This window comes from Corapipo altera, unplaced genomic scaffold (genome assembly GCF_003945725.1).
Source record: "Corapipo altera isolate COAL_440 unplaced genomic scaffold, ASM394572v1 22, whole genome shotgun sequence".
Taxonomy (NCBI): domain Eukaryota; kingdom Metazoa; phylum Chordata; class Aves; order Passeriformes; family Pipridae; genus Corapipo; species Corapipo altera.
This window is the reverse complement of record NW_020884886.1, coordinates 14915173-14938545: the sequence shown is the minus strand read 5'-3', so window position 1 is coordinate 14938545 and position 23373 is coordinate 14915173. Positions and strand designations below refer to the sequence as shown.

Sequence of the window (23373 nt, the reverse complement as noted above, 5' to 3'; positions counted from 1 at the left end):
CTGGTTGTGTGTGCATAGGAGTAAATGATATCTGGTTTTAGTCCTTACGTAGGAAAAAAACAAGTTTAGCAACATATTTTATTTGAACATGTGATGTAGCTATTGTAGAGAGGGTATTGCTAGGTCTCCTAGGCTCCTTTTATGTGAAGATTTTTAATAAGTATGAAAATCTGCTTGGGGCTATTTTTATCATAAACAATAAAAAGATTCATGGTTTAATTTTATTTCCTCGACCGTTACCCCTCCAGTTCCTGCTCCTCCTTTCACCCTGGCAGCAGCTGGTCCAGTCCTCCCCAGCTCTCCCTGCTGCCTCAGCAGCAGCCAGTCCTCAGCAGTAGCAGCAGCAGCAGCAGCAGCAGCATCTGTCTCTGACACTGCACCGCTGTTTGTCAACAAAGGACTGCTGTGTCCTCAAGCCCCTTTAGCGTACACCCAGCATTGCCTGTCTTTCTTCCCTCTGGATAACCACCTGCAGACATGCTGCTTCCTATTGTTTTCCTCCCCATATTTTGCAGTTCACACTCTCTCCAACTGTTCTGAGGATCTCTCATTTCTCAGCAGAGTGGCTGTCATTGGGTGTCCCATGTCCCTGGTAGCTTTCTACCTTCGCAGCCTCAGTGTTTTGCTTCACTTCATGAGTTATCCTGGCCACAAAAATGACCACCAGCTGATCAGGCCCCCATAGGTACTTTATTTTCTGATTTGAGCTCTCATCACTTTGGTTTTCCCATTAGTTCCTCTTGAATGGTTTGCATCCCTCCAGCTGTCCCAGGACCAACTGCACCACACAAGTAATTTTGTCCCTAACCTCCTTTTTCTGTGGTTGGACTCCACTGTACTGTCCCCTCTGGCTCTTTTCCTTTTGTTGCTCTCTAGATGGACTCCATCTCTTCCACCTTTGAGCCAGTATGGCTTGCAGCACCCAGTACAATGGTGCCAGATGCCTGGCTTGAGAGCAGGCAATTTTCCTTCACCTAGAAACTAAATGTCCTTTTGGTTATGTTCTTCCAGTACTCTTTTACCTGACTCACATGCATTTTTTCAGAGCTGTCATCTACACATCCTGTATTTACTAGTTCCTCTTTCCAATTCAACCCTCATTTTCTCCCTTCTCACAAGCATTACTATGTCTCATCAGTTGTCCCTCTAAAACAATTTACCTCAACCCAGCGGCTGGATTGCCTCATCCTATTTTTTAATTTCCCTCCAGAAATTGTGGATTTCTTCTTATCTCTTCTACATGCAAGACACCTTCCATTTCTACCCTGCCTTCCTTTGCAGCTATCACTTGTCCTGTAAGCAGTTTGCAACTCCTGTTCTTCCTGAACCATGTCCGTTAATCTCTGTGATTCTCTATTAACTTCTTTTCAGACAATTATCAAGTCACTGACTCTATTCTAGGCATCCTCAGTCTAACTCATGTTTCTGTGGTAACCCATCTACCTCCACCTGTGTCTTAGCCATGCTGCTGTTTCTAGGCACTATTTTCCCTTCAAGCTGTTTCTGTTTCAGGAACCCTCTGTTGGGTTCCCCCAAAAGAGAGGACTGAGAGGCAGCCAGACACCTCTCATGGGCAGATGATAGGAAAACCACAAAGCAAGAGGTCCACTGTGTTGATCAGACCTTCAGACCTTCATCCCACTCCTCTACAAATGTTTTTTCTTATGCCTTGAATTTGGTGATGAGGTGGATGTGCTGTTAAAGGCATCTGTGTACTGAAGTTTAGGGATATTTTGGGCTGCATGGAGATAATTAAGCAGTAAATAATAGCTTCCAAATATGTAAGTACAGTCCTCAGGAACTGGTCTCACAGAGATCTGTATCAAAATCTCCTCTGAGATTTTGAGCAGAGCAAATAGGAACAAAAAATATTTCATTCATCTACTTGGCAGTATGTTCTGGAAAGGCTGATTCAGACCCAGCTTTTCCATTCAGCTATAAAATATCTGTATGTACTATCTTCTTAGGCGTTGTTTTAAAATAGAAATGTTACTTGTCTCCTGGGTTCATTCAAAGCAACTAGCTGCATTTGTGGAGTCTAGTGAAGGTGTTTTATGTTATCAAATGTTAGGCATTGATATTGATGGCAAATATTTGCTCATATTTGACATAAAGCGCTAAGGACAGCACTAAGAAGACTTCTTGATGCTAGAATGGCTACAGGCTACAGGCTTTCAGTTCCAATGTAAATGCCCAAGAAAGTAAAATTAAGGTATTGTTAGCAATGCATTTATTCACTTTTATTAGAAGTTCTTCCTTTTTAGAGCTTCACATGCCCAGTCAGCTCTCACAAAGCATTTTAAAACCTAATGTATCTTGACATAAAGATAGATAATAGATAATAATAAATTGATAGATAGATATAGGCAGACAGTCTATAGATGTTGATTAAAATACTCCCCAGTATAACATAAACACTTGTATTCCTATTTTAAAGGAACTACAGAGAAAAAAATTGTTATGTTTCAAGTTGTGGCTTCTAATTATTTAATTCATATGCATAATAAGTGTATTTAACCAAGTAATTAAAAATGTTTTAACTGAAATGCAGGTGGAAAAAATTTCTCTTCCTAGTAGTACCCGTTTAAAGGGAAAAATTAGTAAAGACACTGGGCTGATATTAGAGTTGTTTAATTTTTAAAAGTTTCACATTCTGTAGGCAATAGTCACAGAAACCTATAAGGATGTGCAATACTTTATTGCACTGTATAATCTACCTGTCCTTCACAACTGGCAGCACATTTGTATGGTAAGTGGCACCCCATGGACCCTGCCTGGATGCTGTGGGACACTGGGAATTTGGGAAGCGCAATGGCCTGGGCTGGTGTTTGCAGTGCTTGAGCACAGACTGAGAGGTACCAGCTGTCTTGCCAGCCCCCTTGGCAAAGGATCTTATTTATAAAATTGCTCTCCTCTTCATAACTCTTCCTGTGGCCCAGATAATCTATGGATCTCCATTTTCTGTGCAGGCTTATTTTGGTACCTAAAGTGAGAGTTGGACTTTTCTAAAAATGTAGTTTAATGCACACTGGTTTTCCCCCTGCAATAGTAATGATTTTCCACTGCAGCTGAAAAGCTCTCCAGCTTTGCCAGTGTACTTTTCTGTTGTGCTCCCTACACACCAATGCACTTACAGACACCTCTACCTGCACCCAATGCCATCCTGATGGGTGCCAGAGCAGGTGTGCCTGCCAGGCACTCCATGTGCCATGGGTGCTCCATGAGGCATCTATCCCCAGACCACTGATAACCTGTCCATTTGCTCCTCTGCAACTGGTCTCCACAACTGGACACAAGGGACCAGGGATGTGATGGGGACATTACTAAAGCACTCAAACCACACAGACCCCTCCTGACTACCCAGTAAAGATCATTACTAAATCAGCACCGCTGAAGCCTAAGCCTGAGATTCTCCCTGTTCACACAAAATTGTCCCATCAGGGAAATCCCAGAAGCAGCTTAACTGAGAGACAGTTGCATTAAAATCAAATCCATGGGGAATGCACATATGTGATTTTAAACCATTGCGTTTCCATGATCCTTTCCTAAGAGCAACTGGGGGTGGCATCATGCAATGCAGCAATACATGTAAAAGTGGCTGAACAGCTGTGAAGAAGGGAATATTTTGAAATACTTGTCTGCACTGTGAGGTTGCTAAATCATTCGTGTAGTCTGGTCTTACAAAACACAGATAGAGTAAAAACAGGCTGTTCTCCCTGAAAGCTTTGGATGATAAGGTTTTATAATACTATTTTGAAAAAAAGCTGCCAATAAGGGAGTGAACAAGAAAGGTGGGATGTGTTGGTTTGTTCTTTGAATAAAGTCTTTTTTTAGGGAGTTTTCTAGCCTGACATATGATTTTATATCAGCATTGCATATTCTTTGTTAGCAACTTTACAGAAACTGCTTGTAAATACTCTTTCCCTTTGAATCATGAGCAAGTTTTCTTACATATCTTGTGTATTTTGCAAGGTCTGTTCCCTCCAAGGGAATAGTGATGACTGAAACTCCTATCCAGTGAAACCACTAGCCAAAGAGCTCTGTGATCAGCTAGTAGTGGCATTTAATAAATACTTCCCTTACTATCTCTTTTATAATCTGGAGGAGTACTTTGTCTGTCCAGTGCTAAGGACTCATTCTCCAGTAGATGAATATCTACAGGGCATTTTGCTGTGAAAGCTCAGCACAAGATACTAAATTGTGGACCAAAGGGATGAATAGGTATGGCAGGGCTGTAGATCTTGCACTGCTGGCATGGCCAGGTAGGATTTCCAAGAGCCCAGACAGCCAGTCAAACCCACAGCTGTAAAGGTGTCCTCATGTGTGCCATGTTCAGGCCACTGTTGAAAGAGCCCTCTCAATTCATGCTTCGGATCTCTTCTGTTTTCCTGTATGATAAAGATCTCCCACAGCTCACAGCGACTATTTTTCCCCTCCCATTTGTTTTTTTAGCAGCAGGTAGTTGCTAGTCCTTCTGCTCCAGAAGGAGGGGATGTACCTCGTGTCAGAGGTGATCAGTGCTGTACCGGTATTTCCTGGGGAGGTGGTTTCAACACGTTGCGTAGGGATGGGTCTGAACATATTCCTGATAGCCCCATGTGCTCAGATGGAGGTTCTTTACTGGGAATGGAAAGTTTTCAAAGCCTCCACAGTAGACTCTCTGGATCTGCCTGCAGTGTTTTCCAAAGCAAGTGTTGCCCTGCAGGATGAAATACAAATGCATCTGATGAAAGAGAACTGGAACAAAATTAAACCCCATTTAAGATTCACAGAAATTTCCCCTGTGTTACATGATCCCCCACATTTCAGTTTTGGTTTTTTGCTCTCTGTTTTGTTAAGGTTGCTAACAATTTGAAGGTAAATTGGTGTTTCATTGAAAGTGCTTTCTGAATTTTAGGTGCTTTTTCACTTTTAACATCCATATCTTTTACTTACTCCCAAACCAGTCTGCAGTTATATGATGTCTGTATTAAATTAATGTTTGACTTTATAGTCTGTGTGCTGTACCACCCAACACCTCCTCCATTTGCAGTAAGTAAATATGCAAGTGTTACGTTGCCCTTGAAACCTGTGCTCTGTGAAAAAGGTTTTATGCTGAGAAGAGGCGGAAATGCCAAGTTTCTGTGGGTCACAGACTTTCCTGCCAGCCATGCATGAATCAGAAACCCACCCTCAGTGATCTGTGAAAGCATGGTGTGAGACTCTTTGGACCAGGTGACGAAAGGGCAGACTTGGCCACCTGAGAAGCATCCACCTCTCTCTGAGACCTCAGCTGTGAAAACCTCATCTCTGAGAGAGGAAAATGTGTGAATGACAGACTGAGTTTTCACAAGGTAGTAGCTATACGGGGAAGAATTTTTTTTCATTGCTTGTGCAACAGTGAAAAAAAATTTGGTTTCTGTTGCTTTATATCAGCTTATCTACAAGGGCAGATTTAGTAGGAGGACCCATCAAATTTTCCACTGCTCTGTTTGCCCAGGGTGACACGATACAACTACAGATGTGCTGTACTAAAGCCATCACTTTTCTCTGGTAGCTACACCTGGCAGCTTCAACTGATAACTGAGTTTCTTTGAAGTCCTTTGGCCTTGGGGGGTCAATACTACACACTATTTGACTCTCTTAGGACTGTACCAGGCTGACATGATTTGTAGAAGTATTAGCACCCTGGAAAAGTGAGTATTTGTACAACCTTCCCATAACAGGCAGTGACCTTGTCTATGCTGCCAGGCAAACTAGATTTGAGCTGGCTCCATAACTCAAGTACCAGTGTGCCACTCTTCCACTTCCAAATCTCACCACTACAGCCTCAGTTTTCAAAGACTGGATCATACCATGCAATACGGCAGTGATAAAAACTATACCTGATGCAGATGTGTGGGCAGTTCTCCTCCAGTCTTTTGCTGAAATCCTACTGCAACCAGGAAACACCAAGTTGGCAAAAGCAGACCTTTACACAGAAACATTGTCTCTTCCACCCAGGTTTTTCTGGGAAGATCTGAGAGATCTTGAATGAATTCCTTATCCAAGCAGAAAAGAGAAACATCTTGCCTGGACCTCCTCCTTCCTCACCTAGTGCACCTCTTTGGGAGCAGCTGTCCTTACCAGGTGGAGCAAGACTGCTATGAGAAGTTCCTGCTCCCTTGAGCTGGTTAGGCAGCATCTTGAGCCCAGATAAGCTCTTTCAGATAAAACCCCTCTTTCTGCCTGGGGTCTCTGAGGTGATAGCCGTATAGCTGAGACTCAAAGCAGCTCTGTGGAATAGAAGGGTATTCTTATTTCCACTGGGGGATCAGCAAGGCACCAAGAGGCTAACATAGAATCACAGAATCACAGAGTACGCAGAGTTGGAAGGGACCCACAAGGATCATCATGTCCAACACTTGGTCCTGCATAGGACCATCCCCAGGTAACACCATGTACCTGAGAGTATTGTTCAAACATTTCTTGAAATCTGTCAGGCTTGGTGTTGCAACCAACACATGGGTAGCCTCTTGCAGCACTCAACCACCCTCTGGGTAAAGAGCCTTATTCTAATATCCAACCTAAACCACCCCTTCAGACCATTCCCTTGTTTTCACTGGTTACCACAGAGAAGAGATCAGTGCCTGCCCCTCCTCTTCCCCTTACAAGGAAGTGCAATGAGGTCTCCTCTCAGTCTCCTCCAGACTGAACAGACCAAGTGATCTCAGCTGCTCCTCATACGGCTTCCCCTCAAGGCTCTTCATGTAAATTGCCCTCCTTTTGACTCTTTCTGATACCTTAATATCTTTCCTATGTTGTGGTGCCCAAAACTGCACACAATATTCAAGGGGAGGCCACCCCAGCACAAAACAGAGTGGGACAATCCCCTCCCTCAGCTGGCTGGCGATGCTTTGCCTGATGCCTCCCAGGACATGGTTGGCTCTCCTGGCTGCCAGGGCACTGCTGACTTATATTCAACTTGCCATCAGTCAGGATCCCCAGGTCCCTCTCCATGGCACTGCTTTCCAGCATCTCATTCCCCAGTCTGTCTGTACTTCCAGGTTACTCCATCCCAGGTGCAGAATCTGTCACTTTCCCTTGTTGAACTTGCTATGGTTGCTGATTGCCCAGTGCTCTCATTTATCAAGATCTCCCTGCAGGGCCTCCCTGCCTTCAAGGGAGTCAACAGCTCCTCCCAGTTTTGTGTCATCTGCAAACTTGCTCAGTGTCCCTTCCAGTCCTGCATTCAAGTAATTTATGAAGATGTTGAGGATCACAGGGCCTAAGATGGAGCCACTAGTCACCACTAGTGACAGGTCACCAGTCTGATGTTACCCCATTCATTGTTACCCTCTGTGCTCGACCTGTGAGACAATTGCTCACCCACCACGTAATGTGTGCTGACAGTTTGTCCAGAAGGATCCTGTGAGAAACAGTATCAAAAGCTTTACTGAAATCCAAAAAGATTACATCAACTGGCTTCCCTTGATCAGCTTGGTGGGTTACCTTGTCTCAGAAGGAAATCAGGTTGGATAAGTAGGACTTTCCTCTCATGAAGCTGTGGGGACTGTGATCAATGACTGTGTTGTCTTTCAGGTGTTTTTCAATACTTCCCAGAACAATCTTCTGCATAACTTTGCCAGGCACTGAAGTGAGACTGACAGGCTTGTAGTTTCCAGGGTCCTCGTTCTTGCCCTTCTATAAAATCAGGACAACATTCGCCAGCTTCCAGTCATCTGGGACCTCTCCAGATTCCCAAGACCTCTCAAAAGTCCTTGAGAGAGGTTGTGCCATGACAGCAGCCACCCTTTACTCCTTGGGGAGCGGCAGAGGCACCTTGTCAGCTCTGCGCTTGGCTGCCAGCCCATTTCGTCTGCCCTCTGCTTGTAATTGTTAACTTGCTGGGAGTAGGAAAGCTCTGGTTAGCACAGGTAGAGCTTTAACTCTGAGACACTCCTGAGAGGCCAAGACACAGGAGTAGAGCAAGGTAAAACATCACAGATTGCTTCTTTTCTGTCTCTGTTTAGGCTCCCTTTGCATTATTTCATCATGCTGTTTCAAGTCTTTTTGTTGTCATTTTGAAGTTTCAGCTGTCATTTGAATGACTGCTCTCTTATGCCAAAGATTTACTTGTAAATTTATGTACTCCCACAAATCAGGCATTCCCTCTCAGCTCTCAGCAAGGCACGTCTAGGCTTGCATGTAACCTTATAACAATACGGAGAAAGGCTATTGTGATTTACCTGCCACAAATTATCTATTAATAGCACCAATTACGTACTTTTTTTTTCCCCTTCCTGGCATGCTTTCCTAGGTCCCCTTCTTAGTAGGTTTCCCTTTTTTTGTGTGCTTTGTTCTTTCTGTGGTGGACAGGGCAAGCAGAAGAGGGGTGATCTTTTCAGCACTGGCTCTGCACCCATGCCCCGGCACTGCCTTCCCCCACAGGTGTTTGCAGGGAGGGTGGAACATGTGTTGTTCACAGCCTGGTAAAACATTGACCAGCACAGGCAGACGAGGCTGTGGAAGCTCAGGGCTGCTCAGGGAGGCAGGCAGGCAGCAGGAGCCCAGCAGCAGCCAGCACCCACGGGAACACTCCAACTTCTCCCCAGGTACTGTTTTCCACTTTCATTTTCCCAGCTTTGAAAGGCAGAAGGGCAACAGTGCTGAGTTATAGGGTTTGCCAAAGTTTCTCTCCTTGGAAGTCAGAAGGGGAGTTAGTCTTGTTGTTTTGCAGTTTGCTTTCATGAGCAGTAGCTGACTGCATGGTGTCATCTAAAGCATGGGTTGATTACCCACACCTGATTAGCTAGATGTTTGGATTTTGTTATATCTTTAAACAAACAAAATTAGTACATAACTAACTCAAACCAGCTGGCTTCTGCTTTTCTTCTAACTGAAGAGTAGGAATAGGAGTCAGATTCTAATGAAAATGTGTAAACCAATTATTGCAACAGGATTGTGGGTGGTGACTCATGCTGAAAAATACTTGCTGATTTTTGAACGGGCTTTGCAAAAATAGGCAAAGTGACTAATTTTTCAAGACTTTTTTTCATTTTTCAAGATTTTTTTCCATGTTTTAAGACAGTAGACACAGAAAAATACCAGGATTTAAGTTCCAAGAATGTATATGCTATTCAGAGAGGTGAAGATTAATACATTCAATAATGGTTTTAATTTTGCTCAGTGACTGAAAGTTTCTACCACTCAGTGAAAACTGACTCGTTCATGCATAAACCATCCTCCATGTGTACTTTGCTGATCTGGATGTGTCTTTATATAAGTACAAATGGTTAGTGACTCCTCAAAAACTACCTTTGACACCCCAGGTAACTGACAAATAATCCTGAAGAGGGCTCAGTGTGAAGTGAGGGGCATGTAGTCAGTATTCACAATTCACAGTATGTTTTGTGTGCAAAACAAAATGCAAGAAGTATATTAAAAAAAAAAATCTGTTGCTTTCAGTTTATTAGTGTCTGTCCCTAGCTGTGCTCGCTGCTTGCTTCAGTCCTCCCTGATGGGACAGAGATTTTCTTGATGTGTTGGCTAACTGGGCTTGCACATGACATGATATTTATGCTCAGTAACTGCTCAGGGGTGTTAGGTAGTAGTGAAGTGTGGTAACACGTTTACTTTATTAAAAGTAGTCTAAGTGTGGCTCCAGCTCTTAGTGGTACTAAAACTAGAGCAAAGTGCAGGGGAAAAGTGTAGACAACAAATAAATTGGATTCCTACAAATTTCTGCTTTAAAGGATTGAAATATGATTCAAGAAAAAATTTGGTGAAGGCTGCAATCTATTGGTTTCAATCTATTGGTGAATGTGTAGACATAAAGCATGACTATGATTAAATCCTGTGATTTTCATGTGTGTCATAGTGATGTGTGATTCTTGTCCTCTCCTCCCAGGAACAGTGGTTCCAGTATTTGACAGTAAATTGGATTGATGTAGAAGTTTCTTCTGCAATGACTAAAAAAAGCAGCAGAATCTTATCTCAGAGTTCACAGTGACTGAATTTTAAAAAATAAATATGTAAAACAAAAGATAGTGATGACAATGTTATCTTGTCTGTTTGCATACAAAGATAGGGTTCTAGCTGGTGACTATAAGAGAGATTATGTAAGGTATAGGACTGTTGACAAAATCTGTTCAGTCTTTGAGTCCTGTTTGCTCTACAGAAGACTTCTTTCAGAGCAAAACCAATCCCTTTCTGTCTCTGAATCAAGGAGTCAAAAAACCCCCATCACCAGATAGGTAGGTTTCAGGTCAAGGGGGCCATAACCATCTGTAAATTATGAACAATTTAATTTATTTCAGCAAATAATAATATATTATTGCAAGCTAAAATGAAGGAAATTGTTTTCATCCCCTGTGCTTCATTCTCAGCACAGCTTTTTACCAAGTTTCAGTTGGTTAAACCTGTGTACATAGACTGAAAGGAACAGGGCTGTGCAAGGGATCATGGGGACAGCCTCGTCTGCAAAATCTTTTTCTGGATACGCAAGGTGGAAAGACTGAGAATAATACTTAGCCTGGGCTAGTTACAGAGAGTTGTTAATTAAAAAGAAGTCTCTCCACCATTCAAGGCAGTCCCTGTGACATAGGTATTAATGCTAGACCTATATGAAACAAAATGTCCTGGATCTCACAAAGATTTCACAGTGACACTTTTTTAAATTTCCTATTTGTAATTGAACCAGGAATTATCACGTTAAAGGGATATATTAAATTGGGAATAATCTCTTCAGATACTTTATAAGGGCGTGATGCCCTCAATAGAGATGCCAAAACAGATGACAAAAAAAGAAACCCCACCAAACGAACATCCCCATGCAACCAGGATTACAGAATGGGGCAGGCCAAAACACCACTGTCTCCCTCCCAGAAAGTGTCAGGGTTTCCCAGCTTGCCCACATGTGCCAGAGCCCCACATGGTGAGCAGGGCCCTTTTGGAAGCAGGAGTAGCCTCGGTCCCTGCTCTCTGTGGGGGGGTGACAGGGCTGTCACTGGGAGGGTGCCAGGAGGAGCATCTGGACCATGCGCTCAGTGACCTCCTGCACCTGAGTGCTCATTCCAGTGGCTTACATTTGTTTACTGTGCTTGTTTGTGTAGCACGTATCACACCACTGGTGAGATGTTGCAATTGCTTTCCTTGATTCCCTGTTACAAAGACGTTGACAACAAATCACCTGGATCAGATGGGTAACTTGGGGTTTGTTGTGCTGGACCTCTGTTTAAGAACACACCTCAAGGGACAACTTCACAGTCATTATTTTTTCCCCCTGACACAGCAGCCATATGGCACCTGGATAAGGACATTGCAGGTGTTTGGGGCTTGAGACAGAAGAGCAAGCAGCTCTGCAGTCTCTGGCAGAAGTCTCATTCCTTCTATAAGGCAAGCTCCCTGCTTTTCTCTCTGAATACTGAAAATCTTTTCTATATAGATGTGCACTTGTACACCACCCACATGACTAGAAAAGCTCCTTTGTGTTACTTTGGGAGCAATTTTAAAACACTGGAATTTAAGTAGTTTATTTCCTTAAGGCAGAAGTGTGAATTTTGCTGGGGGATTTTTGTCTTTTATAGGAGTAACAGTTTTCTAAGGGAAACTATTTACCTTTTCAGAGACAGTTGCAGAAGTATATTTTTGTGTCAATTAGCTGTTTCAGTGAATGAAATTATGAGGTAAAATGCAAACCTTAAAGAACAGTGATCAGAGACAAGCAAAGTTACCCTTGCACATTTCCGTCTGAGCAGGAGTGCTAGCAATGCGTCGAAGCCCCAGCTTTTCATTTTTGCTAAAATAACACAAAGTGTTAACCCATGAATTGCAGCTGAAGATGAAATATAATTTCTGCAAAATGAAGTTACTTTAATTATTTTAATTTTAAAAATTAATTTGTGCTAGATTTCTCAATGCATTTCTCAATGGTGCCAATGACAAAAGAACACTTAGGTCTTGATTTAGTTTTTCCTTTTTTGCAATGTGTACTTTTAATGAGAATATTTCTTTATGCAATTTGTTGTTTCCTGTAATAACTTTCAGAACTTCTATCTGCTCAGAAGTCAGATGTTGCACAGATCAGAGTGCAGCATATAGTTGATGATTAAACATATCTATCCAAATGAATGGCAGCTCTGCCTTCCCCTCCCCAGTGCTGGGTCAAAATGTTTCCTTTTACTTCCAATATTAAACAACAATTCTATAGTATCAGTACTGACTTACACTCTGGAAGGTAAAAGTAGAAATAATAACAAATAATTTTAGCAGAAATGTTTCTTTTTAATGGCTGACTAAACAACGGCTTACTTCTCATACCACAGTATCCTGACTCATGGATTTACTGCTCTTCTTCCATGAATCTTCCAGGCTATAAGAACAAAAAACAAAAAAAAATGCCACAGTGCCATTTACCTTTGTATTTGGAAAGAAACAAGTCTGAGAGGTCGACAGATTACCTCTCTTGTATCTAATGAGTATTTAGGTTAAAAACAAAAAGGCTTTGTTCAAACCAAAACTTTTTGATGTTGAGGGAAGAGTGATCCTCTACTGACTTCTCGCCCCTTCTGAAGAACTGCAGAAAACAGTCATTATTCATTATTCCAGTCTTTTCTATCTCCTGCAAAGATATTATCAGACAAATGCTGTGGCACTATAGCAGCAATGTAGTTTTTAATGGTCTCCAGAAAAAATGCACATCTTTCTTGGATCTTCTTCACTCTGGGAAGTCTCTGTTACTGCAACAGGAAGCAGTCCCTGCAGCAGCCCTTAGACAAACTGTCAGCTGGCATCATGCTAAGCTTTACTGAACAGAATACTTTCACCTGAAAAATTGGAGATGCTTTAAAAGGAACATTGCTAAGTAAATATTCTGTAATGCGCAGAAACAGCTTTTTCTAACCTGGTTTATGGCACTTTTGTTAATGCTTCTCCAAGCAATACTCAGGGCAGTCACTCTATCATGAAGCTCTTCACACCAGTAGTTAGGTCTTTGTGGGCAGACAACTTTATAAAGCTGAAACTAAGGGCTTGACAATAGAAAATTCATTGATAGGCATCTTCAGGTTGAATTTAACAGTATTACTTTGTCTATTGGTGTTAATTGGTGGGATTAATAGATAAAATCTTGATTCCGCAAATCCTTCTCTACCTGTTATCATGTTTATATATACTAACTTTATCCTTGAGACCTACACTGCCATTACATACTGCATACTGAAGCGGCTTCATCAGGGTATGCTTATGAGTAAATGCTATGTCTGAAAGGGCTATGCCATCTTGGGCCATTAAATAGGCATAATGTCAAGGATGGCTCTGAATGGATTCCAGGGAAAAACAGGTTGTAGTACTGAAAAAGTTATAGGATGCACCTTTGGACCTCTACAAGCCCATTTAGGCACCACACCTGCATGAAAATGTAGGAAGGATGTCTTGGATTACTGCATGGACAGCTTGTTTGGCTTCGTAGTGGGTACCATCAGTATGGATGGTGGACACTGGGTACAGCGGAGGTTACTGGAGGTATTAGCTCAATGATTTTACTTAGAACTTCTTGTCAATCTGTATAGAAACATAAAGCTTAGCTCTGTCTCAGCAGTCAGGTGGGAAACTCTTAGCCAGGGGTACGTTGTTTGAAACTGTGCAATGTTGTAATTACAGACATTATCATATCACGGTGACTACAAAACCAGTATCATAGGGAGGAGTGTGAGATGATCAAGCCCATCTATCCAAATGAGTATCGCTGATCCCAGAGGTCTCTGTGGAGAGGACATGATGCCCTTAGTCGAGGGAAGGCTGAAAGGCAGAAAAGGAGCTCTGGGCACCTGGTGTATCAGGAAAACCTTGTAAACACATTCCATGAAAGGGAGCAATGTCACAGAAACAAACTGGTAGAGTGGTGGGTGAAGGGAGTGGGGGAGCCATAAGATTGTCCAGATGCCTGGACTTCAGTGGAGCTGCCTTTTTCAGAGGCTTATCATACTCTATAGTAGAGAGGGGTCATCTAGGTGGAAATCCAGGACAAGAGTGCTGAGGAGCAATAAAAGGGGCCTAAACAAGCCTGTCTCCTTGACAGTAGGCAACAGTTTCCTCCTTTTCACAATCTGGAGATAGGGAAAATGATCAGTACATCCAGTGGAAACTTATTTTGGCAGGCTCAGCAGGCTACAGTCCTCTTCCTCAAAGGCCCAGTGGGGTTTCACCCTGGACTAAGGTCAATGAAGACCCTCCTGGTCCATTTTGTGCTGTACAGTTGCTACAATGAGGCTGAAGAAAATTTCTTTCAAATCAGCCAGAATGAAAACCACCACTGTGATTCTATACAACCACCATCATTACAGATAGCCCACATTAAAACTAGAGTCAAGCACAGCTGTTGAACATGGTGCTGTTCTATATGCTAAGTTTTTTCACTCTAAGTGGTAATTTATTTTCTGCTGCAGAATATTTCTGTATAAATGGTGAGTTAATGCTGATGTTGCATACAAATGCTATGACTGGAATAATGTACATGTCTGCAACTGAGCATTTTTCAAAGTGACTGCTTTCTGCACAGATTTAGAGGTTATGTTTCGATGAAGAATATGTTTCCTTTTAGTTGGTTTTTAAAATGGCAAATAGAAACGTGAGCAGTCATCTGTAAATAGAAGCAGGATACATAGAGAGCTTTCTTTTAAACTTTACGATGACACATCTCTCCTGCAGAAAAAGCGAGGAAAGACGTGGAAATTAAATCCGGTTAAGGCATTTCAATTTATGTTCATTCAACACTGTAGGCTTAGCTCTGCTCTTCATTGGCATTTAAACAAGGAAGTTTCAATAAAGAAATTGTTGAATTACTTGGGAGTGTCTTTAGGGCAGCGTGAAAACACAGTGAAAATTCTTCTCTTCATTAACTGCAGTGGTAGGGAGTTTACTGAGACCTCTGGCTACATTTTGTCAGAGGCAGGTGGGGTTCACCCCAGACAGCACAAGTGTCATTTTAGACATAGTGTAAATGTGTTAATGTAGATGAGATTTAAACTGTTTTCACTTGCCCAGATTCTTTGCTGCATCGGGAATCTAATTAGAGCTTTGTTTATGGAAAACTAAATAACTAGGTTAAAAACAAGTTAAGAAGGAATTATCTCCAAACCATACATAACAATCATTGTTAGTCGAATTTTAGAATTTCTGATGGACATTAGCAAACCTGGTAAACTCATGCTTTCATGAATTCTTCCATTTCTTTCCTTACAGAGGTGAGCATCCTTCTAAACTCCTATTTGAAGAAGGAAAGGGACTCTGTGCTAGCACCCCATAACAGCACTTCATGGTGCAGATCTTCATTAGCACTTGATATGTAGGGCTTTCCAGCAATCTCAATAGACTTTGTGTCCAGAGTCCATGATTGCTCTACTTGGCAAGTTATTAACTGGCACTTAATGTTATAATGGTGCTGAACTTTGAGGCTTGATGGTTTTGTTCTTGAATATACTGAAGAGGTATGTTAAGAAAAAAAAAGGCAGGAAAAAGAATTGTTTTGAAGAAGTCAAATTTTGACAGTATTTTGGGAATAGAGTTGTGCTAAAATGCAAGCTATGGGAGATAGGATCTGTGTCTTCTCTTTTGTTTTTCTGCTTGTCCAATCTAATTCCAGGGAGTTTGCTGTTTTATTTAAACTCATCTTTTCCAGAGTTGTAATTATGTAAATTACTCAAAGTTAGTGTTATGATTCTGTCAGCGAATTTTAAAATTCTAGCTTATAGATTAGTTTCTGTGTCAAGACAGCAAGAACTGAAAATGTCTCTAGTTTGTGTCCTTCAGACTGTTAGCATGCAAGGTGTGTGAGTTTGTGTCAGGGTGGCATCCACGAGGATCTAACAAACAAATGTTCAAGCAAATCAATGAGTGCAACCTCCCACTGCTCCTCCTCTTTAATGCATTTGATCACCTTGCCTCTGGAAGGGCGTTAATACTCCAATATCTGCAGGTGGAGTTTTGGTATTAGAGAAGATAGCAATTCCTGACAGAAAACCCATTGCACATAGCTCAGCAACTGGCTTTTGACCATTCTAGATCTAACTTTCATCTGATTAGGAAAGCAAAAAACATGCTACTTTTTTAATTAAGCAACTTTATAAATGTGAAATATTTTAACTGTGAGGGCAGCTTCTTGAGACCTCAAATTAGCATATTACATTGATGGTATTCTTATATCCAATAGATTGTCCTGTTTTCTTATAAAAATATTTTGGATTAGTTTGTAGTCATATACTTGATTTATAGTGTGTATAAGTCTTCTGTCAGCTCTATCAGTAAGAGATGGATAAGGTCAAGTTTTTTTGTTTTGTTTTTTTTTTTAATTAATGTGGGATCAAGTAAAGAGGCTAGGAGGTGAGGTTTTTTAAGAAAACCATCACTAGAACAAATGTACCAATCTGGATCATCTGTTCAAGTCAGCTTTCAAACAGGATTTATTTCTGATTCACGAACATGCTTTATTTCTCATTTATTCCTCTGACTGCTCATATGAAAAAGACAGACACAAATATCTGGAAGACGAGATCCCTTCCCCAGTCCTAAAAGCAAGGAAAATGCAGAGCAAAGGGCAGGAGAGCTGCAGACCAGCTCACAGTCCCAGCTGTCTGGTGGGCATGTGCATGGTGGCTCCATACCCAGGTGTATGACCACATAGGTCCAATGGAGAGACAGCAATTTTGCCTTGCTGAGGAGGACCCAATGCAAAAACACGTTGGGTGTTGACTGGGCAGATACTGAAGGGGGAAGCATTCAACCTTTCACAGCTTCTCAGATTATTATACAGCAATTAAAATAGCTCCCACCATGCAAAAACACGCCATCAGGTAACAGGACACTCTGACTCATGAAGTACACCCTTGCCAAAATAGTTTCTGGAGTGTTCCAGTTTCTTGCTTGGGTCATGATGTTAAATCATTACTTGCACTCAAAATCTATGAGCCAGCTACTCACTGGATGAATAGACCCATAAACACAGCTGTGCTGGCGGCTCCCTTTTAAAAGCTTTTCTCCAAGCATTTGGCTTGACTTTTAGAAATAGCCTGTTTCTTTTGCTCAGCCTCTCATCTCCAAAGCATGACCCCTTTGCTGAAATCTGCTTGTGAAATATGACTTTTCCATTCCCCTATTGGCAGTGGGATCCTTTCTGTGCAAGCTGGGTGCCATGGCACAGTATTTTATTCCTATTGTTTGGTGATTTAAGGTTCTCAGCAGCAGGCTGTGCCATGATGTGCCTCTGTCTTCTCTGCTTGCCTGTCTCTTCCTAGGGGAAGATTCCATTTCCATTTGTGTAGGGTTTTTTAACCACTTGCACTGCAACTGTCCATGAGAGGGGGGCAGGCATGGAGATGTGTATAATAGTGTTTACACTTCCCTTAAAATACTTCAATGCTAGATGCAAGTTTCTTCACATTTATAAATTAAATAACCTTTTAGCTGTAAGCCTACATGTCATATAACTACTCCACTTCTGAGAAACCAGAAGGAAAACAAGTTTCACCTCATCTGAGCCCAGGGTAGGTTTTTCCCGGCAGATTTCAGTAGGATCACAGAAAATCATTTGGAGGTATGACACCAAACATTTGCAGCTTGTGCCTCAGATTTTAAAATTAATTTTGCCTCCTGGACATTGTTTTGGTTTAGAGTAACTTTTGTAGCCAAGAATTTTTACTTATGTTTACTAACTATGCTGTGTTGCTTAAGGGAAAACAAAAAGTAGGTAGCAGAAATTTTATTAATTTAAATTGATATAAATTTATTTTTTACATCAGAAACTGTGGGTGCTCTGCTAACCCCTTCAGAGCAGGGTGGCTCATCCACATAACATGTGCCCTGTGTCTTCTCTAGCACCTGTCATGACCCTCCTAGTCCTAAGGCATAGTTATAATTTCTCATATGCTTTTAGTTTTCTGGCAGCTCCTGAAGTGTAGCAGAGGGTGTCATCAAACTGAAGGTGTGTCACACAGGGTCACCGGTGAGTGCAGCAATCCTCTTGGAAGACTTTCTTGCATCAGCCCAGGCAACCACACCTGGCACTAGCTAATCCATTTTGTCTGTCCCTGGGGCCATATTTGGACTTTGTTCAGGAAGAATAGGTTGATTCTCTCTAAAAGAAGACCCAAAAGTGACCATTGATACAGTGTGGATGCTCAGTAGACCAGGACAGAGAATGACCTGGAGAATTGAGCTATCACATGGTGCTGATGTGCAGAGGGCATGGGACTGCCCTGAGCTGCTCCAGGGATCAAAGCAGGCAGAGGGTTTCATCGGCTGGGAATGGACAGGACACGTACCTTCCCGTGCTCTCTCACAGGTCAGATGGAGGTGCAGCACAGGCAGTGGTCCAGCACTTCCTCCACCAGGAATCTCCTTCCTCTAGGAGTATCTGTAGTTCCTCCTAAATAAACAAGAGCTAAGTAGGGTTTATGGGCTTATGTTACAGCTTGTTGAGATTTTTTTAAAAACAAAACACACAGTTCTGGTGGAGAGCATACATGATTAGAACCAAAAGTGTTCTTTTAAGAACTCACAGCTTCAATAGAACTTTCATGTCCAATATGTTGTATATAGGCCAAACCAAGAAAAAGAACTGTTCCAAAGCAAGGCAGAGAACCCACCTGAGTTGTGAGATCCCAGCAGCAACCTGTGCCCCAGCTACAACAGGTGCAACTTGTGTGCCACTCTGCAGTGAACTGCAACATGTTCCTTTTCCCCAAGCCACTTCTCCAACTGCTGGTTCCCCTTTCTGAGCTGAGACTGACACCAGGTTTTATAATACACTGTGCTCCTAGCTTGACAAGCACTTAGAGAAAATCCTAATAGGTACTGACGGGTTCCCCTTGCTCCTATTATAAATTTTCCCTACTTCCATACTGTTCCTTATTTTATTTGGTAAGGCCAGTCTAACTGTGTAATTATATTCATTCTAGCTGAGCAATTGAGGAAGTGTTGGCTTTCCTGTTCTGATGAGAAACAAGAGTATTGTTTGATATTAAACAGTACATTGTTTTGGTGTTTTTGCTTCTTTTGAGTGTGAGGACATCAGAAACAAAGCCCTATAATGGGATAATAAATAAAGTGGGTTTTCCCTTTGCTGAAATAAAGGCACAGTAGCATGCAGTACATTAGCTGTCAGGGGTTTCCAAACCGCCAGGCAGACAACTACTGGGATTGTTCCCTTATTAAAAGACATTATCTACTCTTTGGATTTCTACCTGTCCTAGGTGTCACTTCCTTGTTTCATTAGAAGGTCAGCTCTTTCTGAGTATGTCTCTTGTGTTACTATTGCCTTAAAATTAGGCACTATTATAAAGAGCAACTGAAAAATGGAAAAAGATAAGAGAAAAACAGTTTCTCCTTCAAGATATTCCTTCTGTGCATTGTCTTCATTTTGAGACGGTGGTGAGGAAAGAAAGGTGCTCTCTCTGGAGACAATGCTTCTATGAATGAACTGAGAATAGTAAAAACAGCACCCAGGATTTTCCATACCTGTCCTCCTGTCTCAGAAGTGTAAAAATCCATTTTTTTCTCTCTCTGCTCTAGGCCACACTTTTAGATGTTTTCATTGTTTCTTCTGTGGCATTCCAGTAACCTTGCATTTGTATCTGTAGTATACTTAAGGAAGCCTAAATTTAGTGTTTTTAAAGCCAGAACAACCATTTTAGGTCTAGGTTAAAAAATGTTATGTGCTTAATGAAATGAAAGTCCAGCATAGTCTCAGAAAATTGACTTTTACTCAGGGTTAGAAAGTAACTCTGCTTTTTTAGATAAGGTTTCTGTGACTTGGGCAATATAGTAATTAAAGTTTGTGTCTGAAAGGCAGAAGTTGTTCCTTATGTTGTTGTTTTAAGATGTGAGTATTTAAAATCAGACCTCCTCAGGCCAGTATCTAGGCACCCATATAGTCTTCAAAGGCTCTTGAGCATGCTTAGTTCCTACGTATCTCAGTGTGAATTTCACAGACAAGGACTAGAGGATTTAATATCATAGCTGGCCAATCTATGAATAACACAACTTATTAAATCTCCTTTTCTACAATATTGCCCCAGGAATGCAGAACAATTCCAGCTCTAGCCCATGTCCCCAGCAACTCCCATCCTCCCAACCTTTGCATTTCTCCCGTGCTCCTCTTTGCACCCTGTTCTGCAGGCTGTGTGACTGCTGGGGGCCGTGTGTGCCCTCACCTGCATGGTGTAGAGCTCTGCTGGCCACTGCTTCTCAGGGTGGAGGAAAAGCTCAGCTCTGGCTGCCTCTCCCTCAGCTGCATACAAATGTAATCTCTCTCTGTCTTGGCTTCCCCAAGGCTGCATGAACTCTGAGACCTCTCTCCACCCACAGGTGGCTTGGCTGCAGCTGGCCCACAGGTCCACAAATGGGAATGTGGAGATGGAAGACTGGCAGACATGGCACAAGTTTGTAGGCCCAGAGAGGGGGGCATGGTGTGGGACAATTTTTAGGAAACCAGGATCGGAACACCGCACATTCAGCAAAACCAGGAACAGCGTATAAGTGTTAGGATGTGCAAACAGGGAAATTAACTTGGGCAAAGACAATGAGTCTATTTATTGCCTGTTTGTTCAGTTACAGCAGCAAATGCTGTTTGTCATCTGTGCCAAAATGCACTCCCTCCCCTTCCAAATTTTACAGTAGTTTCTATCTGTGAGCTTTGAGTGTCACAGCAGTTTTACTGCTGTAGCACCTGCTGTAAGCCAGAGTGCCTTTAGCTGTTTAACCATGAGCTACTGCTGGACTTTGCTCACTTCGGCGTGCTAACCTTTGGCCAGCTGAGGTAGGAGAGGAGCTGGTTGTTCTTGGCAAAACACGGTCACAGGGAGGAACCTTTTGTAAAGTGCCCTTTAATCAGCTCCAGTCATCATTAGGGGTTGTAATGATTTAGGTTCCCTTGATAGTTTCAGTAAAAGAGCATCTGAAAGCACGAGGTCTGTTCTGCTGCTTCTCTGTGACCTACGAAGTCCCTGGCTGAGATCTCAAAGCAGTGGACGGCTGGGTGCTGGGGACGCGACGGTGACAGTGGCACCAGGTGTACGACGGCTTAGCAGGGCACGAGCCTGCTTCTGCCAGCTGGCTGAGGAACAACCTGTAGGTTAGTAACGTACCTCGTGACAGTATTATGGTCATGGTTATATTTCCTGTGGTATTTAGAAGGGATCAGAGGGAGCCTGGTCAGTGAGACACCTGTTTCAGCCTTTTAGGAAGGAGTAGATCCCTAAAAAGCAATGTAAGTGTTCTTAGGGGAGGTGGTTATGGAAGATCCTGTTTCAAAGAAATCTGTCTTGGTCACTAAGTGCAGGAGACCATCTTATGCTTTAGATGGGAAAGCTTTTCCTTTTGTGAAGCTGATTATGCTCTGAGCACAACTGAGCATCCCTGTTACGAATGGCAATCATTGGAGGGTTCTGTTCTTCAGGTTGTGTTCTTCTGTGCTGCAGAGGTTCACATGGCATGTACAGCAACCCTCACACTGTACTCCGTTGCTCTTTTAATGTTATGTTTAATCTTCTAAGGCAATTAATAACAGACCAAAAATAACCATTTCAAGTCTATTAAATGGTCTTTTCAGAAGTAAATGCACAAAGTCAAAATATTACGTTTTTTCCTCTCTGAAATGATGTAGCTTAGTGACAGCATAAAGAAATTACTTTTATTTTGCTGGCACCATTGATATACTCTAAGAAATTATGTGAAAGGCAATTTTAATCCACCTGTATTTCACTTTTAGCAATAATTGTTCCCAAAAGAAGTGAGAATTTCCAAAGAAAAGGAATCTCAATATGACCTCAGTATGACCTTACTACTCTTCATTGTTCTTGTGGCACATCTTCAGAAAAAGGTTTTGCTTCATTTTTCAAAGACCAGAAATTAAAACGAGGCAAACCTCACCACCTGATGGCTTTACTTGCATATTCTGGAATGCGCTGTCTTGTACATAACACCAGTTTCGTAACATGAAACATATGAGAAGTCAAATTAAATCCCTGATGTAACACTGTGCATGTCAAGCATGATGATGTGGCACCACGAATGTATTGGCTTCATTCAGATAAACTTATACACCAAAAATATTTCAACCACCTCTTTACATACACCTCTAAACACAAACAGAGCAAATAGTTCCTTCTACAGATAGAAAATTCAGACCTCACTAGTGATGTGGAAGTCTAAGTATTTGGACAGCTGAAGGACAGGTGACAACCTGGTTGTTGCCACATTAATCTGTGTACTAGACAACAATATATTACATCTTCATATTCGGAGATTCTGTGCTGGATCATGTACTGGTGAAACAAGTGGGGTAAGACTGATATAAACTGCAAAAAATGTCTGCATTTTTCTTTTGGAATACTCTCCAGCAATGTAATAGGAAGGGAAACGTCTTTAAATGTAAGTCTCTGCTTACCTCCAGTGGTGCTCTGAAGAAAGCACACAGCGCTACAAAGGTCAGATTTCAACCATCTTAGCTTGCATGGAGACTGTATAGCAGCTCTTTCTCTGTATATTTGGTAACACTCTTACCTTTAAAATGTAACCTCTATGGATTCCCACCAATTAAATGTACTTCCTTTAAGAGTTTACCTTGCTTGTTTTTAAGAAGGGCGAAGTCACTGACCTTTTAAAGTTTTGAGAAGATTTTTAATTGTTTGCTTGTTTGTTTTTGTTTAATTTTGGCTTGGTTTGTTTGGGTTTTTGGGGGGTTTTTTGTTGGTGTTGGTTGGTTGGTTGGTTGGTTGGTTTTTTCCAAACAAAAGAGAGTATCTCTGCAGGATTATGGTCATTTGTCACTCATTTAACCCACTGACAAGCTGCAATTTCCTGTTCAATTGCAGATGTCTCCTTGCAGACAGCTCATGTCTCAGGTGCATAGTGAGCATTATTTCTGCCCAACATTTGAGGACAGTAGTTCCCATGGGTGACATCTCTGCTAAAAGTAAAACATGCTAGGATGTCCCTGAACCCAGAGGCAGCACAGCAGACAACTTTTTAGATGAAGTCTTCTCCTTCCCCACCAAAACATGGTGGCCTTACCCACTACAGTGCCTACCTCAGGCAGTTCCAGGGTCTACATGCATCCACCCTGCAGATAATAAGAAATCTGAGAGATGAATAAGGCAGAGCTGAGAGTGCACATACTACTCAGAAGAGCTCATTTTGTGTCTCCCACCCCTCCTTTAGCCAAAGTTCAAGTATCTCCCTCTCTCAGGCCCTTTTCATGCAGCTTCTAAATGTGAATCTAAGGATTTGATTGTTGCCAGTTTGGAAATGTCCTCTTGAAAATACAAACCTTCCCTTAGAGATCGGAAGTGTGAGGCTTAGGTGCATCCTGAATGAGACACATCTCCCGCTTAAGTAATGTCAATGCCTCAAGACATTTTC

General features: G+C 42.0%; 1 protein-coding gene across 4 annotated transcripts in view; it reads left to right on the top strand.

Annotated features, from left to right (window-relative positions):
- The window catches only part of RBM47 (RNA binding motif protein 47), an 81226-nt gene that overhangs the window by 26711 nt on the left and 31142 nt on the right, over positions 1-23373 (top strand). Inside the window, exon 1 of one of the 4 annotated variants that reach the window (XM_027642910.1) lies at positions 7930-7951. The exons of 2 other annotated variants lie outside the window; for them this stretch is intronic. The gene's annotated coding sequence lies outside the window, so the exon portion shown is untranslated. Of the gene's footprint in view, positions 1-7929; positions 7952-20848; positions 21086-23373 lie in introns of those variants that run through there. One more of the 4 variants, XM_027642909.1, reaches the window with a different exon arrangement.